Below are 19,751 nucleotides of genomic sequence, written 5' to 3' on the forward strand. Positions count from 1 at the left end.
TAGCCCAATGGTCTGACTCAGTATAAGGCAGGTTCCTACATTCCTATGTTCCGACTTCAATTTGCTGCTGTGCTCTCTCACTTGGATTGGTGTGGTGGAAATGCCAAGTTCTAGATTCCTTGAGATAATGCCCATCAAGTCCAGGAGAAGGACTTGTAGCAGTCCAGGGCCTGAATTAAACTAATCTCAGGCATATGTTCCTAGAGATCTAGCTTAATACTGTCTACTACCTAGACTTCATGGTTTTGGGAAGAAGGCTAGCCATGATAGCTGTGTTCTACCTCTAGCAACACACCTCTGAATGCTTTCTACACCTTGTTTGCTCTTCTTTGAAGTTTGGAAATTTAAACCTAGGCTTTATGTGGGGGTAGTAGAGATTAGTCACCTTCACCTGTGCTTACCTCTCAGGTAAAAGAGATACTCTTCTGTGGTTCTCCCATTAAAGGAGGCACTGCACCTGATGAGGAGAAAGGGGCAAGGGGGCCTTGGGTATTAAAAAACAGATTTTGGGGGGAATTCTTATATTGTGGGGCACTACAGAGCTGGCCTCTACAGTCTTCTCTCTATCTCTCTTGCAAAAGTTTGCTCAACCTATTGTGAAGGACATCCTCCTGATGTAGCTTTCTCAATTTACAGATCTTGAGTTCTGCAACAGTATAATTCCTTGTGTCCTACTCCTCGTAACTATGAATCCTGCCCCCAGCATTTATTGGGCGGGGGGGCTGTTCAGCAAGCCTTCTTTCCCTCTCTAGAAAAAGAAAGAAAGTAGGCTTAGCCTACTTTCAAAGTGAATTTATCATTCCATTCCCCCCTTCTATCACTTCCACACCCACTATCCCCTGCAGGATAAATCTGCAGAGTCAAAACAGTGAACATGTTGTATTTGTTACTGGCAAAATTTGGCATTGTTTAACCATGCTGTAAGCTCTTTTTTCTCTTTTGCTCCCTCTTTACCTCTTGCCTTCCCTCACTCTCCCCCACCCCTTTGGAAAACAAAGCTTTGGGGCCACAAGGAACGCTGGAGGGGATAGGGCATGACCTGTGTGAGGACTCTTTATGAAGCCAATGCTCAGGATGTGGGGCTGCCTTTACCCCATGATTGAAGTTTTTTTTATAAAGTTCGGAAGGTTAGAAAGAGCCCAGCAGAGAAAGCGACTGAATGAAAGACGGGCAGAAAGGAAGGAAGGGCGGAAGCTGAAGAGGAAGGGACACAGGAAAGACTCGCCGTGCCTAATTCTCTTTTAGATATATATATATATATATATATATATATATATATATATAAAGACATCAATTGGGACATAGAGGAGCAGTGTCCTTAAGAAAACTCTTTCCTCTGAAATTAATTGGTATCATTCAGATCTGTTTATCTCATGTCATGATGTCAGGCCTCTCCCTCAGGGGACTCTGCATTCTCCTTGTGCATTCACTATATTTAGCTCTGAGGGCTGCCTTTGACACCATGGGTAGGAAAGCTCTTTTGGATAAGATGGTTTAAATGAAAACTCCAGCCAGTACTCACCTTCAGATCCACATTGATGCAGGTGAATTCCCCTCCCCCTTTATAGTTTCTAGACACCTTAATCTGTTGTAACAAATCCAACAAAATGCCTTATGATACCTTAAAAACTAAAGCTGCATCCACACTATAAATTTAAAGCACTATTATAACACATTAACAGCTGTTGCTTTTCTGAAAGCATCCTGAACTGCAGTTAGTTAAGGGTGCTGAGAGATGCTGCAAGAATCCCTATTCCCATCCTCTTCCCAGGGAACTCTGGGAATTGTAGCACTTTGAAGGTAATAGGGGGTCTCTTAACAACTGCCAGTGGCTTTAACAAGCTACAGTTCCCAGGACTATTTCTGTGGGAATCCATGACTGTGAATAGTCCTCTTGCCTTGCTGGAAGTGTGATCATGCCTCATGCTTACATGGACAGAGATGTGTGGAAAGATGTGTGCGCATGGGATTGTGTGTACAGACCCTTTATTTCTGTGTGGCTGGAATATAGCCTGTTGCCCATTCCATTGTACTGCTCACTTTTGCCTCTGGCCCCACCCACCACTGACATGTGGCTCCTGAGGGGAATTGTGTCCCTCAGGCTGAAAAACCTTTCCTGCTTCTAGAGATATCTGGATCTTTACATTCAAGACTAACACCCTCATAGACTTTATCTGGAAGGCAATGCTTAATTTCTATCTAGTTTCTGTGTTTTCTTTTTAAAATCTCTCTGGCACATGCCACATTCCTTAGGACACTTCCCCCTGCTTGGTGGATTCCTAATCCATGATGTGTGTGGATTCTCTGTAGCACGTTTTGCACCTTTTCAGATTTTGACTTTCCTTCCTTCATTTGTCCCAGCATGTTGCAGAGAGCCAGTGTGGTGTAGTGGTTAAGAGCTGTAGTCTCGTAATCTGGTGAACCGGGTTCGCTTCCCTGCTCCTCCACATGCAGCTGCTGGGTGACCTTGGGCTAGTCACACTTCTTTGAAGTCTCTCAGCCCAACTCACCTCACAGAATGTTTGTTGTAGGGGAGGAAGGGAAAAGGAGATTGTTAGCCGCTTTGAGACTCCTTCGGGTAGTGATAAAGCGGGATATCAAATCCAAACTCTTCTTCTTCTTCTTCTTGTACTGGCACTGAAGCAGTTGCCAGGATGGAGCCCTGGTTACCTCTGGCACAAATTAAACCTGCCCTTGTTGTGCAGGAAGACAGTTAACTTCCAAGAGGGTACCATAACTCCTCCACGTACAGGATCCTTGCTACTGAAATAAGTCTGATTGCAAGTGACTTGTGCCACAGGACACTGTGTTAACTAAGGAAAGATTTGAATTTGGATTTCCATATGCACACACACCCCTACATAACACTGGCTGAAGTGTGAGGATGATTGAGAGGAATTGAATTTTTTTAAGGAAACAGAGTCCATCTGGTCCAGCATCCTGTTCTTACAGTAGCTGACCAGATGCCTATCAGAAGCCCATAAGGAGGACTGAGCACAACAGCACTCTCCTCTCATGCAGTTTCCAACAACCAGTATTCAGAAGCAGTACTACCTCCAACAGTGGTGGCAAAATATAGTCACCATGGCTAGTAACCATTGGAAGCCTTATCCTCCATGAATTTGTCTAACCCTCTTTTGAAGCCATTCAAATTGGTGGCCATGAGGAATTGAGTTCCATAGTTTAACTACGTGCTTTGTAAAGAAATACTTTCTTTTGTCTGTGCTGAATCTTCTAACCTTCAGTTTTGTTGACAATTGACATTGTCAGTCTTCAAGTACAGTGGTACCTCGGGTTACAGACGCTTCAGGTTACAGATGCTTCAGGTTACAGACTCCGCTAACCCAAAAATAGCACCTCAGGTTAAGAACTTTGCTTCAGGATGAGAACAGTAATTGTGCTCCGGCGCACAGTGGCAGCGGGAGGCCTCATTAGCTAAAGTGGTACCTCAGGTTAAGAACAGTTTCAGGTTAAGAACAGACCTCCAGAACAAATTAAGTTCTTAACCTGAGGTACCACTGTACTGTGAAAGCAAGTGATGCGAAATCAAATAACGGACATGTGTGTGTGCTGAGAACCAGCCTTCAAAAATCACAGAATCTCTCAGTGGGGGGGAACCAATCTGGTCTATGTCTGCATTATGACAGACCTGTGCAGGAATTGTAACCCATTTGTCTAGAGAATTTGGTTAGGGTTAAGATGTCTGCCACAGATAAACAGGATGTTCCTCATTTGGGGCATGGTTGGCATGAGCCAGTGTGGTGTAATGGTTAGAGTGCTGGACCAGGACCTGGGAGAGCAAGGCTCAAATCCCCACTCAGCCCAAAACACACACACACACCCCACTCACACATGAAAACAAAGATCACCACAGCCAATCACAAACAAATAAGGCCAACCCCAATCCCTCTCACCACCAAAGGAACCCAAGTGAACAGCAGAGAACCTGCACAAGCAACGCTGACACCGAACCCTACATACGTTAAGCAAAATAGAAACATCGCCACCCGACCCCACCCTCCACCCCTCTCCCCCTTTTCTTCCTAATGTCTCAACAAATGAAACTGATTTGTAAAAATGTTACATGGAAAAAATAGAAGAGAGAGACATTAAATCAAGAAAATCTTTAATAAAAATACAAAAAAAAAAATCCCCACTCAGCCATGAACCTCGCTGGCCAGTCACCATCACTTAGCTTAACCTACCTCACAGGAGGTAGGTTGTGAGGATGTTGTGAGAATGAAATGAGGAAGAGAACCATGTACATCCCCTAGAGATCCTTGGAAGGTAAAGGTGGTATATAAAGGTAATAAATAATAACAATAATGAACAGCCACCCATGTGAATTGTAGGTATCAGAACGACCCATACAATACCCTAAAAAGCAATGGACAGACCACTCTCCAGCCAAGTCCTGTGAAAGAAGACTTATATGAATGTGATAGCTGGAAGACACCTCTGTTCTGCCTATTGCACCTCTGTCAAAAAGGCACAGAACCACAGCAAAATCAAATATAGCAAAGGTATGGATTTCCTGTGATTCTGCAGTTGGCTGGGGTTTTTTAAGAACCATTCAGTTAACAAGACAGTGCATGAGAACAATGCCTAATTAAAATATTATTAGAGTATTAATAGCCTTCAGAGCCATGATGAACTGATTCAGCAGCGCTCCACTGGCTAGTCAATTCATGCATAACAGCAGAGGTGCACAGACTTGAATCTTGTGGATCTACCAACCAGAGATACACACTTCCCATTAAAAATCGTTAGCCCAGGAATTTGTTTTGAGCATACAAAAACTGAACCAAGCTCACTGTCCTTCCACACACAAATCTGTTCCAGATACCACACAGAGAGATCTTCCTTTATTTCAGAAGTATAATTTAATGGAAATTTATTTTGTTGCTGCCATTCTTAAAAAACTGAGTCTCAGAAATCTTTGCTGATCTACATCAAATCACTGAGAGCTACCTCCTGGCCACTCTAAACTATTTAAATAATAATTTCCCATTCTTTCTTTCTTTTTTAAAGAACTGAATTTTCAATATTGGTTTCCGAGAAATGGCTCAAGTGACTCAAGCCTGTCTATCCTCCTGAACACCTTCGGTAAGTTTCTGGAAATAAATTTAAACGAGGATTTAAGTCCAGGAAAGGCTTTTTCCATGAGTCTTTCCTCCCCTTCCATGCATACCCAGTGTATAATGATGCATTTAATTAATGTTAAATGTGCATAGAATTCTCCGGGCAACCAACCATATGATAACCACATTAACACCAGATGAGGTCAACATGTTTATTGTCACTGTAATGAATACCAAAGCAAATAAAAATTGTTGAGTTGTCACAAGAAAGTGATTGCATACTATAGTGCAGCATCCTAACTAAAACAAGGGCGAAAAATCTGCTCACTTACTTCCTAACTGAGGGTAGGATCCTGCCAACATGCAGCCGTCTTAAGCCCCATTTATTTCAACCTGCTTAAATCCCTCCCCACTGAAATTAATGGGACTTAAAAGTGCCTGACTTTGGATGGATTGTGCACAGTCCCTTTTTAAAAAACAAAACAAAACACAAAATCCTTCGGATGAAAAGGGAAAGCGTACCAGTTAACAACATCCACATTATCCATTACTTTGACCCAAGGAAACACCTAAGCAAATAACTGGGAAGTGTCCCCTGGCAATCCATCAATTTTGTACAGTCAAAGACTCTTAGAAAAAAGCTGTATTAAACCAAACGTATTAATAAAACTAAAAAGGCATTTCAAATAGTGCTGAAAGACAGAGTCACATTAAGTCAGAAGGGAGCCAAGAACAGAAGTCCTATGCCCAACATTCCTTGCATCGCCTGAAGCAAACTTTTCCAAGAGTCAAATGCTTGCATTTTCCTTGTTAAGGAATGCCCCTGAACTAAGCTTTTCCTGGGGAGAGAGAGAGAGAGGGAGAGAGAACGAGAGAGCAAGAGCCCTTATTGAAAAGATTATCTTTGCCATTAATAATCCCCATGTAACCGTTCCTTATTAGTAAACCTCATGGCAAAACCTGACATATTTACTGCTTGTAGTAAACTTTATGTATCTGCAACAATATTCATAATCAAGAGCCGGTGACCACAGCAAATCGTTCGAGCCTTGCAAATGATCAAGTGAAAGCTAAATTGTACTGAAAAGACCAGCGTCCTGACAAGTCTGAAACCTTTTCCACACACCAGAAAAAGAGACCTTTTTCCTAAGATGAAAAAAGTATGTTGGAAGGACTGGAAACATAAGAATACATATATATATATATATATATATATATATATATATATTACCCCCCAAAAAAAGAAAAAACCCACCCTGATATCACAGGCTGAGCTGAGACAGAAACCTGATCTTTGTACATGAATGGGCAACATTTGGGTCTGTTTTATGTGAATTGCTCCAAGCTGTTTTGGTTAGAAATGTATAGATTTTAAGGTAAGGCAAACCATATTGGCAGTCTAAGTCATATACACTTTTGGAACACAGTCCCCCCGTTCCTTTTCATCTACCAAAGGTAGGGTCTGATACTTTGCTTTCTTTCCTGGGTAAGTTCATTGTCTTTTAAGATGGAGCTGCAAGGGGGACGAGGCATACTGTTCATTTTGGTCATCTTTTCCGCACTGTAGGTTGTATGTAACTTTCTCTCTGATTTCTTTCATTTGTTAAAAAGATCAAGTGACAGTGATTTTGTTTTTATGGTGGTGTTTATGGTTTTCTCTCCCCCGCCTTTTAAAGCTAACTTAATAATTTGACAGCTTTTTCTCTGACTAGTGAATAATCATGTGAGGGAAGATCCCTATTCAAAATAATATTTGCAGGGAAGACAAGGGAGTCTAATACACCATCTGTTTTGCTTGCCTTTTGATCTGAACCGATCAAGACATCGGTGCAATTGAAATAATAATTAAATGCAATTCAAAGCATTTTTAATTTTTAATTTGGGGATAGAGTACAATTCTTTAAAAGCTGACTAAAATCTGGGTATTTTCAGAGCCACTTATCTTTAAATGAGATTGTGGAATTAAAAATGCAATGTATGAAAAAATATGTAAATAGAATGGTTTACAAGGCACAGAGTGGTTTCCCAGTCTCATTGCTAATAGGAGCAAGGGTTCAAGATTCAAATAGTTAGTGTTTAACCACCAAGACAAATATTTGGCTTTCTTTCGTGTGGCCCATTTTGCTGATTAAAAATTGGCAACAATGGAGAATACGTGTTACTCGTCATCTAATTAACCCTCTGCACAGGCACACAAAAAACCTCACACTTGATATAATTAAAAATAATAACCTTCTAAGTATATACACTAAGATATTATCCATCAACATAAATTTATGCTGGTGCTTATGTATTATCACTTATTAATCATTCATTCTTGTTTGCCAGTTTTATGTGGGAGCATCTGAGTAGTTGTATATTTTACTTATGGTTTGGATATAAATACGTGCATGCATATCTATTGCTTTGCATTGAAGTCTACATAAATAATTGTGAAAATTCACATACTGTTTTGCATTTATTGTTCATCTTTTTCCTCTTTTGATTTTTATGTAGGTCAGAGTAATTTACACCTTATATTAAAGCCAATGTTTTTCTGTTGTTATCATTCCTCTCACTTTATTTGGTATTCCTATTTTTGTTTCTCTGCTGTCTATTTTTTATGTTTTATCCATTTTTAACAATGAAAGAGCCTTTATCATGTCTTTTCTCTATGTATACAAAGCATTCGTGTCTTGGTGACCAAAATCTTGTAGCAAGTATGATCAAAATTAGTCTCTGAACAGTGTGAATTCCACATGTTTTTTAAAAAAGTAATTATTTGCTCTTCCTATTAAGGAGAATAACTTTTGCCACTTTCCCCGCTTTAAAAATATAATTTAATGATTTTGAGTTTGAAATGGTGGATTTCTTTGGAAGTTGTAATATATGTTTTGAAGAAGCAAGTGTAAGCTTGATTCAGGCATCATTAGTACATAGAACACAAAGAAGTTTAATTCGTCATAATATTTTTAAGAGTATAAATTTGTTGTCATTGCACAAGCTTGTTTGTACGTGCAGTTAACACAGCCTTAAGACAGGTTATTAAACTGCTTAGTGTTGGCTTCTAGGAAGGAAAAAAAAGCTTTTATATCCAGGCCTAAGGACAAAGGGGGTTCTGAATAATAAGCAAAGGGAAAATTGTAAAATGTTTTCTTTAAATTAAAAATCAAATTGAATTGTTTTAATGAATATCCAAAGTCAGGAGAGTAACTTCAGCTTTGGCTTCACTACGACTCTAAGAAAATTTACTTTGTGGTTTCCCTTGTGAGATCAAAAGAATCTAATTAACTTTTCTAGAAGGTAAACAAACTTGTAACTTGAAATATCCTCCTGAATTATCAGGGCAGTAGAGTCAGGGCCTCTGTGTGTTGTGTCTTTTGCTTTTTTATATCGTAGACATTTTCCATATTGTGCAGGAAAAAAGAAGGAAACCCTTTTTTTCTTGCTTGCTTGCTTGCTTTTCTCTTTTCTTTTTTCTGTTGAGGGGGGACATGAGAGGTGAGCTCTATTCCAGGTTGTGGCTGCTTAATCCCAATGGAATATTTAGATGCAATAGCTGCAAAACTGCTAAGCTGAAACCATTTGGAATATTAATAGAGTATTGTTCTCTTAAGATGGATTTGTTCTCCTAAATCAACTTTAAGTCGAGTCTCTTTAGGATAGAAATGTGCAACAGGGAGTGTGGGAAAGTTGGATCTTCAGATGCAGATGATGGGGAGGGCAGATGAGATAAGGGACTTCTCTATGAACCCCAGGTGCTGAACAACTTGGTGGTTTGCTTTGGGGTTTTTTGATGAAGAAGGGGGAGTCAAGCAGCAGTTCTCTGTATTCTTTCTAGCCAACTAAAAGTCATCCAAAGAAGGAAAGCTGGAGGATGGGCTGGAATTGAACACAGTAAGCCTGAAACTTGCGCACATTTAACTTGTGTGCATTCAGCCTTAGGTGCGCGGCAAAAATTGTAAATAAATAAATAAAGGGGGCAGGAGGAGGGGGTCTGGGGAAAATGACTTGGGCAATCCCGCCTGCCGTTGAACCCAATGGGTTTTGACTATACACGGTTTTGGCTTTAGGCGAGATTCCTGGAATGTAACTTCTGAATAAATTGTGGGCTTACTGTATAATTCTCCCCAATACCATTCCACATTTTCAGTAGTTTCACATCAGCTACACATATGTTTCCTGGTTCCATGGATGATTCAGTGTGCAGATTGTGTGGGCCGTCCTAGGATTCGAAGCCCTTATTCTTCCAAAGACTTTCAAACCTTCACAAAAATGAGAGGCAGTCATGGGTTTAGCCATGAAACAACAGCTGATGGGAACTGTGTGAATCACCTCCATGTTCTCTGTATCTTTCTGAGGACAGAAGTACGTTCTCTATGCATATGCATGTGTCAAAAGCCAATGGCTACTTGCAGCTTCAGAGGGAGATTTGGAATGGTGACACTGTGTCAGGGGGGAAGAGACTTAACCCTTCCCCACTTGCTGTTTCTCCAGTCCAAGTTGATGCTTCACACCCAGCCATTTCCTCCCCAGTAGAGTTTCATATGAGTCTTTTGAGAGAAGTGCACATTTCGTGCTCTGACTGGGAGATGGTGAGTGGCTGGAATGACTTTGACAGGTTACCCAGAGTGATGAAGCAACAGGCAAGGAAACAGGTTAAGCATTCCCTTCCCTTTACTCTCCCCCCCCCCCCCCGCTTCAAATCCTGACGTTGCTTACCCTAGAGAAAATCAGCCCTTTGGGATTTTATTACACATAATCTGTGCACGGTATGTAGTTATGGTTCTGAAGTTAAACAAAACAAAACAAAAACCACTCCCATTTTCCTATCTCATAGTTCAGTGGTAGAGTTCAGATGTTGCGCACATAAGATTTCAGGTGCAGCCTGTGACATTTTCAAATAGGGCTTGGGTGGGGTGCCTTTCTGAAACCCAGAAGAGCTGCTGCAAGTCAGTGAATTGAGCTTGAGAGACCACCGGCCTGGCTCAATGTATAGCAACTTCCTAGGTCCCTGATAAAATCCTGAATAAAATTAATGCTGGGATCAGGCAGGACCAATCCTACCATTAAGCAAAATGAGGCAACCACATCAGGCTGCAGATTCAGGCTTTCAGCAGCAAATTATTCGTTACTTAGGTTGTAATCCTAACCCAATTTACCTGGAAGTTAGTCCAATTTAATTCAATAGGACTTTTGTCTGGGTAGACATGGTTAGGCTTGTGCTTTTAGTCTGCTATTACGGTATTTTTGCTGCCGGGGAGGGGGAACGTGCATGTAGGATTGCCCATTTTGTGTGCCAAAAAAAAGTTGACTGGCCTTGGCTATTATGCACCTTGACTTGGCAGCACAGGGAGGGCTATTTTCTGCTCTACCTCAGGCAGCAAAATGTCTAAGGGCAGGATTCAAATAACTGTCTAATTCTCTGCACCTCTATGGGGACTTTAGGCTTGTATTTTTAAAAGCAGTAGTCATCATGCCACAGGGCAAACTGCATTTAAAATGGAAAAGACTCCCCAAAACAACTTTGTGACATGGGATGGGGATCTACTGTTTTTAAAACAACCACTGAGCAGCCTGGTGCACCTGAAAGCAAATCTTTTGATCTCAGTTCCTGGCTCAAAAACATAGAAATTTGAGGGGGGAGAATGTCCAGCTCCAAGTGGGTTTCAATTATTTCAATACCAAAGCATCAAAGGTAAAGGTAAAGGGACCCCTGACCGTTAGGTCCAGTCGCGGACGACTCTGGGTTGTGGCGCTCATCTCGCTTTATTGGCTGAGGGAGCCTGTGTACAGCTTCCAGGTCATGTGGCCAGCATGACTAAGCTGCTTCTGGCGAACCAGAGCAGCACACAGAAATGCCATTTACCTTCCCCCGGAGCATTACTTAAATCCAAAGCATTGAATTGGTTTGTGAGTGGTGTGATTCATTTTGTAAATGTAGTAAATATATATATATATATATATGTGTGTGTGTGTGTGTATATATATATATATATATATATATATATATATATTATGTGTACCCTGCCCATCTGGCTGGGTTTCCCCAGCCGCTCTGGGCAGCTTCCAACAAAATAGTAAAATACAGTAGTCCATCAAACATTAAAAGCTTCCCTAAACAGGGCTGCCTTCAGATGTCTTCTAAAAGTCTGGTAGTTGTTGTTCTCTTTGACATCTGGTGGGAGGTCATTCCACAGGGCGGGCGCCACTACCAAGAAGGCCCTCTGCCTGGTTCCCTGTAACTTGGCTTCTCGCAGTGAAGGAACTGCCAGAAGGCCCTCGGAGCTGGACCTCAGTGTCCGGGTAGAATGATGGGGGTGGAGACTCTCCTTCAGGTATATTGGAAGAACTGAAAATTGAAATCATAACTTCATGACTTAATTTCAAGAATAGAAGAATTTCCATTGAATAGAAGTTAATATTTAATCTAGGACACCAGGAATTACAAGTGAATCTGGATTTATAGCTTTATGGAAAAGCCAGTGAAGCTGAAGCAGAACTGAGATGCAAGTTGTGAACCCTCAAAAAAAATTGGGGGGATGATGATCCACTGGCTTTCCCCAATTAGAGTTTCGGATTTTCTAATGCCCCAAACTTTAGTTTGCAAGATCCTCCTGCCTTAACTATAAAATTGGATAATAGCAGCTTATGCTATCTTTCAGTCTAGTCCTAAAATGAACTGCTGGAATTTAGAATGGAATTAAATAAGTTTAAAAGTAAAGTGTTTTATTAAAATGATGGTTCTGGACTCTACATAGTTTGTTCCTTAAATCTGCCTATCAAATGTATTTTAAAATCATCTTCTCCTTTCTGATAGATGGGGTACCCTTTTCAACTAGGGACACAAGTCTTGTTCAGTCACTAGAGGACAGCTGTAGAGGCCTGTTTAATTGGGGTGGGGCATGATTTTCCTGCAGACTGCTAAAATAGCCTGGGTGTGGGCAGCTTGCATTTCTTTAATTAAAATATCTGGAGATCCAGAAAGTGTTTTCTCAGTTATGAAAATGCTGATTCTCAGCATCATAGTATTTCAATCCTCACCCAGAAGCCATATTTGGGCTTCCCATATATCGGGAGACATTGTTGCTTCCTAAGCATGGCTCCCCATTTCAGAGAATTGCATTTCTGAAGAAGTCCGTGATGCTCTGCAAAGCTTCACAGAATATTCACATTTACTTCACATTGCCACCTGCGTTGTAATGTTTGACCTAATATTGTTTGACCTAAAGCAGATCAAAGTTCAAGAAAGCTTCACATACACATACAGACCTTTGTGGTATATTTTGAGCATTTCAATTGCCAAATAATGCCACTGACAAATTAGAGGTCAAAACCGCATTGAGGGTGCTCCAGTTATATTATATTTAATCCCCATGATTGTGCTGCTCTCAGCATTACCCTCCTGAGGTCTTCTCTTTGACAGGAGCATTACCAAAATAGAGTTTTCCCCCATCATATTCTTTGCTTTGAAGGCATTAGGCGAGATTCCACTTTTCCTCTCTCTCCTCCCTCTGGACGCACCCCCCCCCCAATACCACCTAAATCTTCTCTGGGGGGTTTAGTGAATACCCAGAACAGGTTCAGACCCTCCAAGTGTCCCTATTTTCCAGGGATGCCCCTGATTTAGAGAAGCCATCCTGGTTTGTGATTTGATCCCGGAATGTCCCACTTTTCCTTAAGATGTCCCTATTTTCATTGGAGAAATGTTGGAAGGTATGCAGTTATCTGACACACACACCCCAAGCTGCCTGAAGGCAATCCTGTAGAGGGAAGTTTTTTAAATATTTAATGTTTAATTATGTTTTTATTTTTGTAGGAAGCTGCCCAGAGTGGCTGGGACAACCCAGTAGGATGTGTGGGGTATAAATAGTAAAATTATCATTATGGAATGGGACGTCCCTATTTTCATCGGAGAAATGTTGGAGGGTATGCATGTTTAGGGGGTGAGCAGAGGGGGCACACAGGGGAAGGTGAGAGGGGGGAAGTCTAGTTGCTCAATCAGACCTCATTCTATGCACACATACCTCATGCATAGGTGCACACATACCCTACGTTGGATTCCACCCATTCTTTATTGTGCTTCCATTCTCAACAGTTCAAAGCCAAAACAGGAGTGTAATGGATACCAGGTACTGTAAATTCAATTTCGTGTCCTATGAGTGCGAGCCTAAGCACTCTTCAATCGAAGTAAATGCCATTGAAATAAGTGGCATTTGGTTTCAAATAAATGTGGTTAGGAGTGCAGTGCTTGCTGGTAGTGCATTTGACAACTGTGCACTAAAGCACAAGCACAAACATCTAGGAAAGTAGATACTTGGACAATGTATGTACTTCCCCTTTCTCTTTGTTACAATGGCACTACATGCGTGATGACTAGGTGGGCGCCACTCACTGTATGCTCGCCATGCCTCACAGGGCAGATGGGATAGGCCAGGGACTACTATGGTCGAAGGCACAAAAGTGTACAAACTGTGAGAGATGGGTGTGCTCCAAATATACATCTGTCCCTATTCAAAACCTCCCTCTGGATGCACCCAAAGGTTCCATGATATCTGCATGGTAGAAATGACATTGCTTCACCGCTATGGTGATAGAACATGGTTGAATGGGTCAACACAGACTGGTTTACTCAGTGCAATTTCCAAACATGTGGTTTGATTCTCCAGCAGCAAACACAACACCAAATAGAGCTTACAAGCTCAGTTGTTCCCCCAGCTGACTTCTAAATGGCAATATGGATTTCACAAGGATGACATTCCCCACATCCTCAGGGGGGAACCTGTTTTTATTCACACGACGAGGATGAATATGAATACAGGCTTGATTCTTACAAAAATCTTGCTGTTCATGAATATCCCTGTCCATAAATTGGCCTCGAAGCTTCAGCGACAAAATAAGAAAACTCGGTGGTAATGGTGAAGATAATGTAATAACAATGATGATGATGATGGAGAAATGTCATAAATATGTTCGGTCTTCATTACACATCCTAAATCCCAAATTAAATGTCTCAAGAACAAAAGTATTACTTAAATCCCAATTTCCTTTATAAATCTCATGAACCTCTCCTTTTTTCTGGATATCTGCTTTCAAATGCTGCTTCAGTGCCCTTTGCCATAGCGTGCATGAAACAGCTGCACCGCAGTCTTAATCAGAAGAACAAAGATCCCATGCAAGCCTCTTACTGGGAATACCCTAGCTGAGCTTTACTAAGTATCAAATCTACTGAGTCAGGAACAGCCATTTGCTTGCATTGAGGAATCATGGGAAGCAAAGCTGTGTGCCTTCTCCTACAGAGCACAGAGCATTTATTCAAACTGGCCAGGCCTAATTTGGTGTTTCGGCTGCTTCCACTTGAAAAATAGTCACTGCAGCTTGACTCAACTGGTGAAGAAACAAGATCTGAGGGGCTGAACAGTGATATAAGCCAAATAAGTCTTTTCGTATTTGCAAATACTACATTGATTAATTTTAGCTTAGGTGGAACACAAAGCTACTGTTTTACTTATTGTCACTCATTAGCTACTCCTTATTCATGTAAGTAGCAGGAAATCAAGGATGCTAGCACTCACTGCGTCGTCTTCTGTCTTTGTGTGGCAATTCCCCTCCTGTAGAGAGGTAAATGTGCAAAGCTGTGTGTGTGTGCGCGCGCGTGTGCACGCAGAAAGTGTGGTTCTTAATAAAGAAAGGCATAGCAGCTCCTTTCACCATGGAGAGTCAAAAGAAACCTAGATGTGATTATGCAAAACTGACCTCAAGAATTCTAATTTGCTAATGAAAGTTAACTTTCCCCATCGTTTTGCTGGCTTTTGATAACCAGAGATACAGTGGTATTAAGGGCTAGGGTTTTAACATTTGTCAGGGTTATTAATTTATTTTACTGGTTTTAACACATTTAACAAATCCTTGGCATAAAGCTGGTTATACGTCCTGTAGATAAAAGCACAAGGCTAGATTATGGAGCAGAGTAGTTTTAAAGGGAAATGAACAGGCACCCAATGTAATCAAATCTCTGCCATTCACAGACATCCACACACACACACCTCATGCTAGTCCACTCTTTCTGGGACCATCCTAGATCATGCAACGGGTATTAGAAGAGTCATACAATGAACCTGCAAAAAAGGTACCTTTTTTTAAAAAAAGGTATAGTTTCATTCATTTCCTACATTTGGGGTTTAGCATCATATACGGATGGGGGAGAAAGTTGATTTGGTTCTCACTTAAAGGCGAATCAAACACAGACCAAAACACAACCATCCTTCACACTTCTCTGAATTTTGCAGTGCCCTTTCCCATCAAAGTTATGAGCACAAAAATGTGTGTACTAGGATCAGGTGTGCATTAAAATGCTTTTATTGGATCGAACAACCTTTAAAATGCATTCTATCTGGGTGAGTTGCTTTGCAGAAATGTGTGTGCAAGGCAAAATCATGTGCAAGCCTGTGCATATTAGAGGAAATTCACAGATGAATTTTCATTAGGACATTTAAAAAAATCCAAACTGATATGGGACAGTAGAGAACTGAAGTTAAGATTGTCATAAGGAGAAACACTGGGAGAAACTGAAATAGGCAGATTCACCCAGGAAAAGCAAGCATCAGTATAGGAGATTCCAGAGTACAAGCATGAAGTCTGTGATAGCAGAAAGAATCTCAGTTGCTTTTAACAGAAAAAATTACATAGATCATCAGTTGCACCAAGTGTACAACTGACTTAAGAATTTTCACCAGTCATCCATTAAGTAGTTATTGTTACTGATATAACTGTAGTGCTCAGATAAGAAATATAAAAATGTATGTTTGCTGCATCCCAAATCCACAGAACTAAGGTGCATCACAACTTCTCTGGATCAAACACTACACAATAGGTTAACCTGGAACTAATACAAAATAAACAAATTCCTTCCAGTAGCACCTTAGAGACCAACTAAGTTTGTTATTGGTATGAGCTTTCGTGTGCGTGCACACTTCTTCAGAATACACACGAAAGCTCATACCAATAACAAACTTAGTTGGTCTCTAAGGTGCTACTGGAAGGATTTTTTTTTATTTTTGTTTCGACTACGGCAGACCAACACAGCTACCTACCTGTAACTGGAACAAATACGACACCCTGGTTCTTGTTTCAGGATCAGTGATAAGAATAAAAATTTCCATTCCCCAATTTTGTCTCCATGGTATCCAGAATTAAAATGGCTGGCCTACAGATTTAAGATGTGTTTGTTATTTCACTGCTCCAAAACAAAAAGAGCTTTCATATCTTGTAAGGAAGAACATAGGAAAACAGGGGAAGGTTCAAGCAGGGAGACTCATTAGCAGAGGCACTGCACAAGGATTTCTGCTTACAAAATGGGGCTTTCTGAGCTCTCCTCTCCCACCCCACCACCCCACACACAGAATTGAGTTGGAGAGTTGGGACAACCCCCAGAACAGTGTGGGGAAGAAACCAAAATGCTTGCGCTTGCGATCACTGTAGAGTGGCACTGAATTCCTCCCATAGGAAACTGCTTTATACAGTTTGGTCCATCTATTGTTGACACTGAATGGCTACATCTCTTTGGGGTTTCAGACAGGGGACATTCCCAGGCCTACCTGTAGATGTCTGAAACTGCTCCTGGGACCTTCTGCATACAAATCAGATGCTCTGCCAGTGAGCTTCAACCCTTCCCAGATGACATATTTTAAGTGAATGTGATCGTGCGAACATTAGCGCCAACAAAGAAATAATCATTGCCTTAAGATTCTTAAATTTAGATTTATTTATTTTTTGCTGGAGTTGTAGACAAATGAATCTTCTTATTGCTCCCTTTTTTAATTTGTACCGTTCAGTCATGTTTGCATTCCATATTAAGTCAGATGACAATGACCATTTTGGAATCAAATTTAATTAGTCCTAGCCAAATCAGTTCCATCTACTACAATATATGAAATGATTCTGGTGAGGTTGCTGAACCAAACTCATGAAATGCCAAATGCTAGATTCCAATGGCTTCAGTGGGAGCTGAAAGTATTCAACAGCACCTCAGAGAATCAGTTCCAGATTTACGAGTTGCTACTCACACCGGCCTCAAGTACCCTGTTCATAGTTGCTATTAAACTACTTCTTATAGTTAGCGTTTGCCCCAGAAAATCTCTCCATGCCCTTTGCCAACTATACCTGCCATTCAAATGAATGGCGAAGCTGCGCTCTGTAAACATTGCTTACTTCATGCAACCTTGGGGGACCAGAGAAGCTTCCGGTTCTGTCAAAAGTTGAACAACATGCCTATGGTCCCATTATTCTGTAAAGCCCTGTAAGTTGCTTCACACTTGTCTCATTGCTCTGGTAACAATATAGTGCAGCAGGTATATGGTGGTGGGCTGATGTTGCCAAGTGCCAGTGCTACTTCGGTGGAATTAAATTCTTATGTCATAGTTTTGCTGAACAAATGTGGACCAGGCTTTGGTTTCTCATTGGGAACTTTTAAGAGCACTATTTAAATGCGCTGTGGAAGTTATTCTTTAGCGTTCCACAAGCATTTATGAGCCCACTCAGCTTTAGCCATGGGCAATCTCACAGTTTCCAGTGGAACTGCTGACATCAGTGAAATCGCGCCCACGCCTCCGGGACCCATTTTCACAACCCCTGACTCTATGGCAGCTGCTGCTGTCTCCTTGAAACCACTGTGTTTATGCTGGCTTCCAGATGCAACAACAACAACAAAAGCTATGGCATATTAAACTTTTTAAAATAAGATACAAAGTGTATAATTTATTGTAATGCTCTAAAAAGCAGGATCAAGAATAAGAGTATGGCTGAAATCCAATGCTGCTGTTCCACATGTGGAATGGCTTTTGATCTACAGCAGCCTACGTCAGCCTGGGGCCCTCCAGATGTTTTGGACTACAACTCCCATCAGCCTCAGCCTCCAGCCATGTTGTGTGGCTGGGTCTGATAGGAGTCAAAGTCTAAAATATCTGGAGGGTTTCGGGTCAGGAAAGGAGGCACTGACATAAGAGGCACTCACACACACACACACACCCCTCCCAATCTTCCACTGTAGCCTCTTCTCTTCTGTTAGGAGATGCCTCCACTGGATCAAAAGCTATAACACAGGAATCCCCAAACTCAGCCCTCCAGCTGTTTTGGGACTATAATTCCCATCATCCCTGACCACTGGTCCTGTTAGCTAGGGATGATGGGAGTTGTAGTCCCAAAACATCTGGAGGGCCGAGTTTGAGGATGCCTGCTATAACGCAAGAAAATTAGCTGCAGAGGATTCCATCCCTGAATTGCAGATTGCATTTGCATTTGTCACTGAGTTGAGCATTGCCTTTTTTATGTTGCATTGGCTCGCTGCCCATAACAAGTTGCTCATATCTGGGCACCACCATGTGCATGATTTGTGTTTCCTGCACAGAGTGGTGAGATGTTACATTCCACTACAAACCACTACAGAGGCCTAGTATGAATTTGCTTTTACACATGATGAAAGTATGAGACACAAGCAGGATCTGCTATGAAGGCCTGGCCAGCCCCTTCACCAGCAAGCAGGGCTTCTTGTTCATTTCAATCCATTTGAAAATAGATTGAGATTGTTTCAGCGCTAAGACCTCTCATCGTTTGCTTTGCTAGATAAAACTGTAGGAGGTTTTGGTTAACAAGTGCCAGCTACACTGAGGGAAACTTCAAAGGAAACCATCTATTGAATGGTTTGATTATTATTCCACCCCATACTCATGTTGGATGACCAATTTGCACACCAGGACTACTATGAACGAAGACTGTTGTGTTATTGATGCCTTGAATAGTTCCTTTACCAAATATCTGTCACTATTTTTGCCCTGCCTCATTTTCACCATCCTCACATAAGCAAGCATCACATTAGGTGTCTGTGACTCCACTTTTGTATACAGTGGTACCTCGGGTTACATACACTTCAGGTTACATACGCTTCAGGTTACAGACTCCGCTAATCCAGAAATAGTGCTTCAGGTTAAGAACTTTGCTTCAGGATGAGAACAGAAATTGTGCTCCGGTGGCGCGGTAGCAGCAGGAAGCCCCATTAGATAAAGTGGTGCTTCAGGTTAAGAACGGACCTCCAGAACGAATTAAGTACTTAACCCGAGGTACCACTGTATAGGATTTAGATTCCTAAGCAGCTTGGTTTTAATTTTAAAAATACTATTAAGTTCTGGTGTGATTCTCCACGAAGTCCAGCACCTCTTATTGTCTGTGGAGTCTGAATCAGCCCCAGGTCAAAGTAAGAAGCTGGGCAGAGGAGAGAATGAGTACCTCTTAGTGGGTAAAACGGATTGGTCTTGCTCTCTTTGGGATAGAATGTTGCACTAGGAATAAGGAAGAAATTCAGTTCACATTTAAGGCCAAATTTCTCAAATTCGCACTTTCTGAAACAACATGAGAACTGAAAAACAGCCATCCTTTGAAATGTGCACTTATCCAAAGTTTGTGATGCACCTCTCTAACCAATGTTTCCAATAATGCATATATTAGGGGGAAGCATGAATAAAAACAAATAAGTGAAAACTGCATACAAAGATTAGGAGAAAATGCTTGCAAAAATGTGTGCATTAGGAGAAATGCACATGAAAATAATGGGTTTTCCTGATGGTTGGGGGGGGGCACAATACAAATTGCTGTAGAAATGCAGAGAATTGAATTTAAGATTGGAAAAGTGAGAAACTG

Source organism: Podarcis pityusensis, assembly GCF_964106645.2.
Source record: "Podarcis pityusensis genome assembly, chromosome: 1".
NCBI classification, from domain to species: Eukaryota; Metazoa; Chordata; class Lepidosauria; order Squamata; family Lacertidae; genus Podarcis; species Podarcis pityusensis.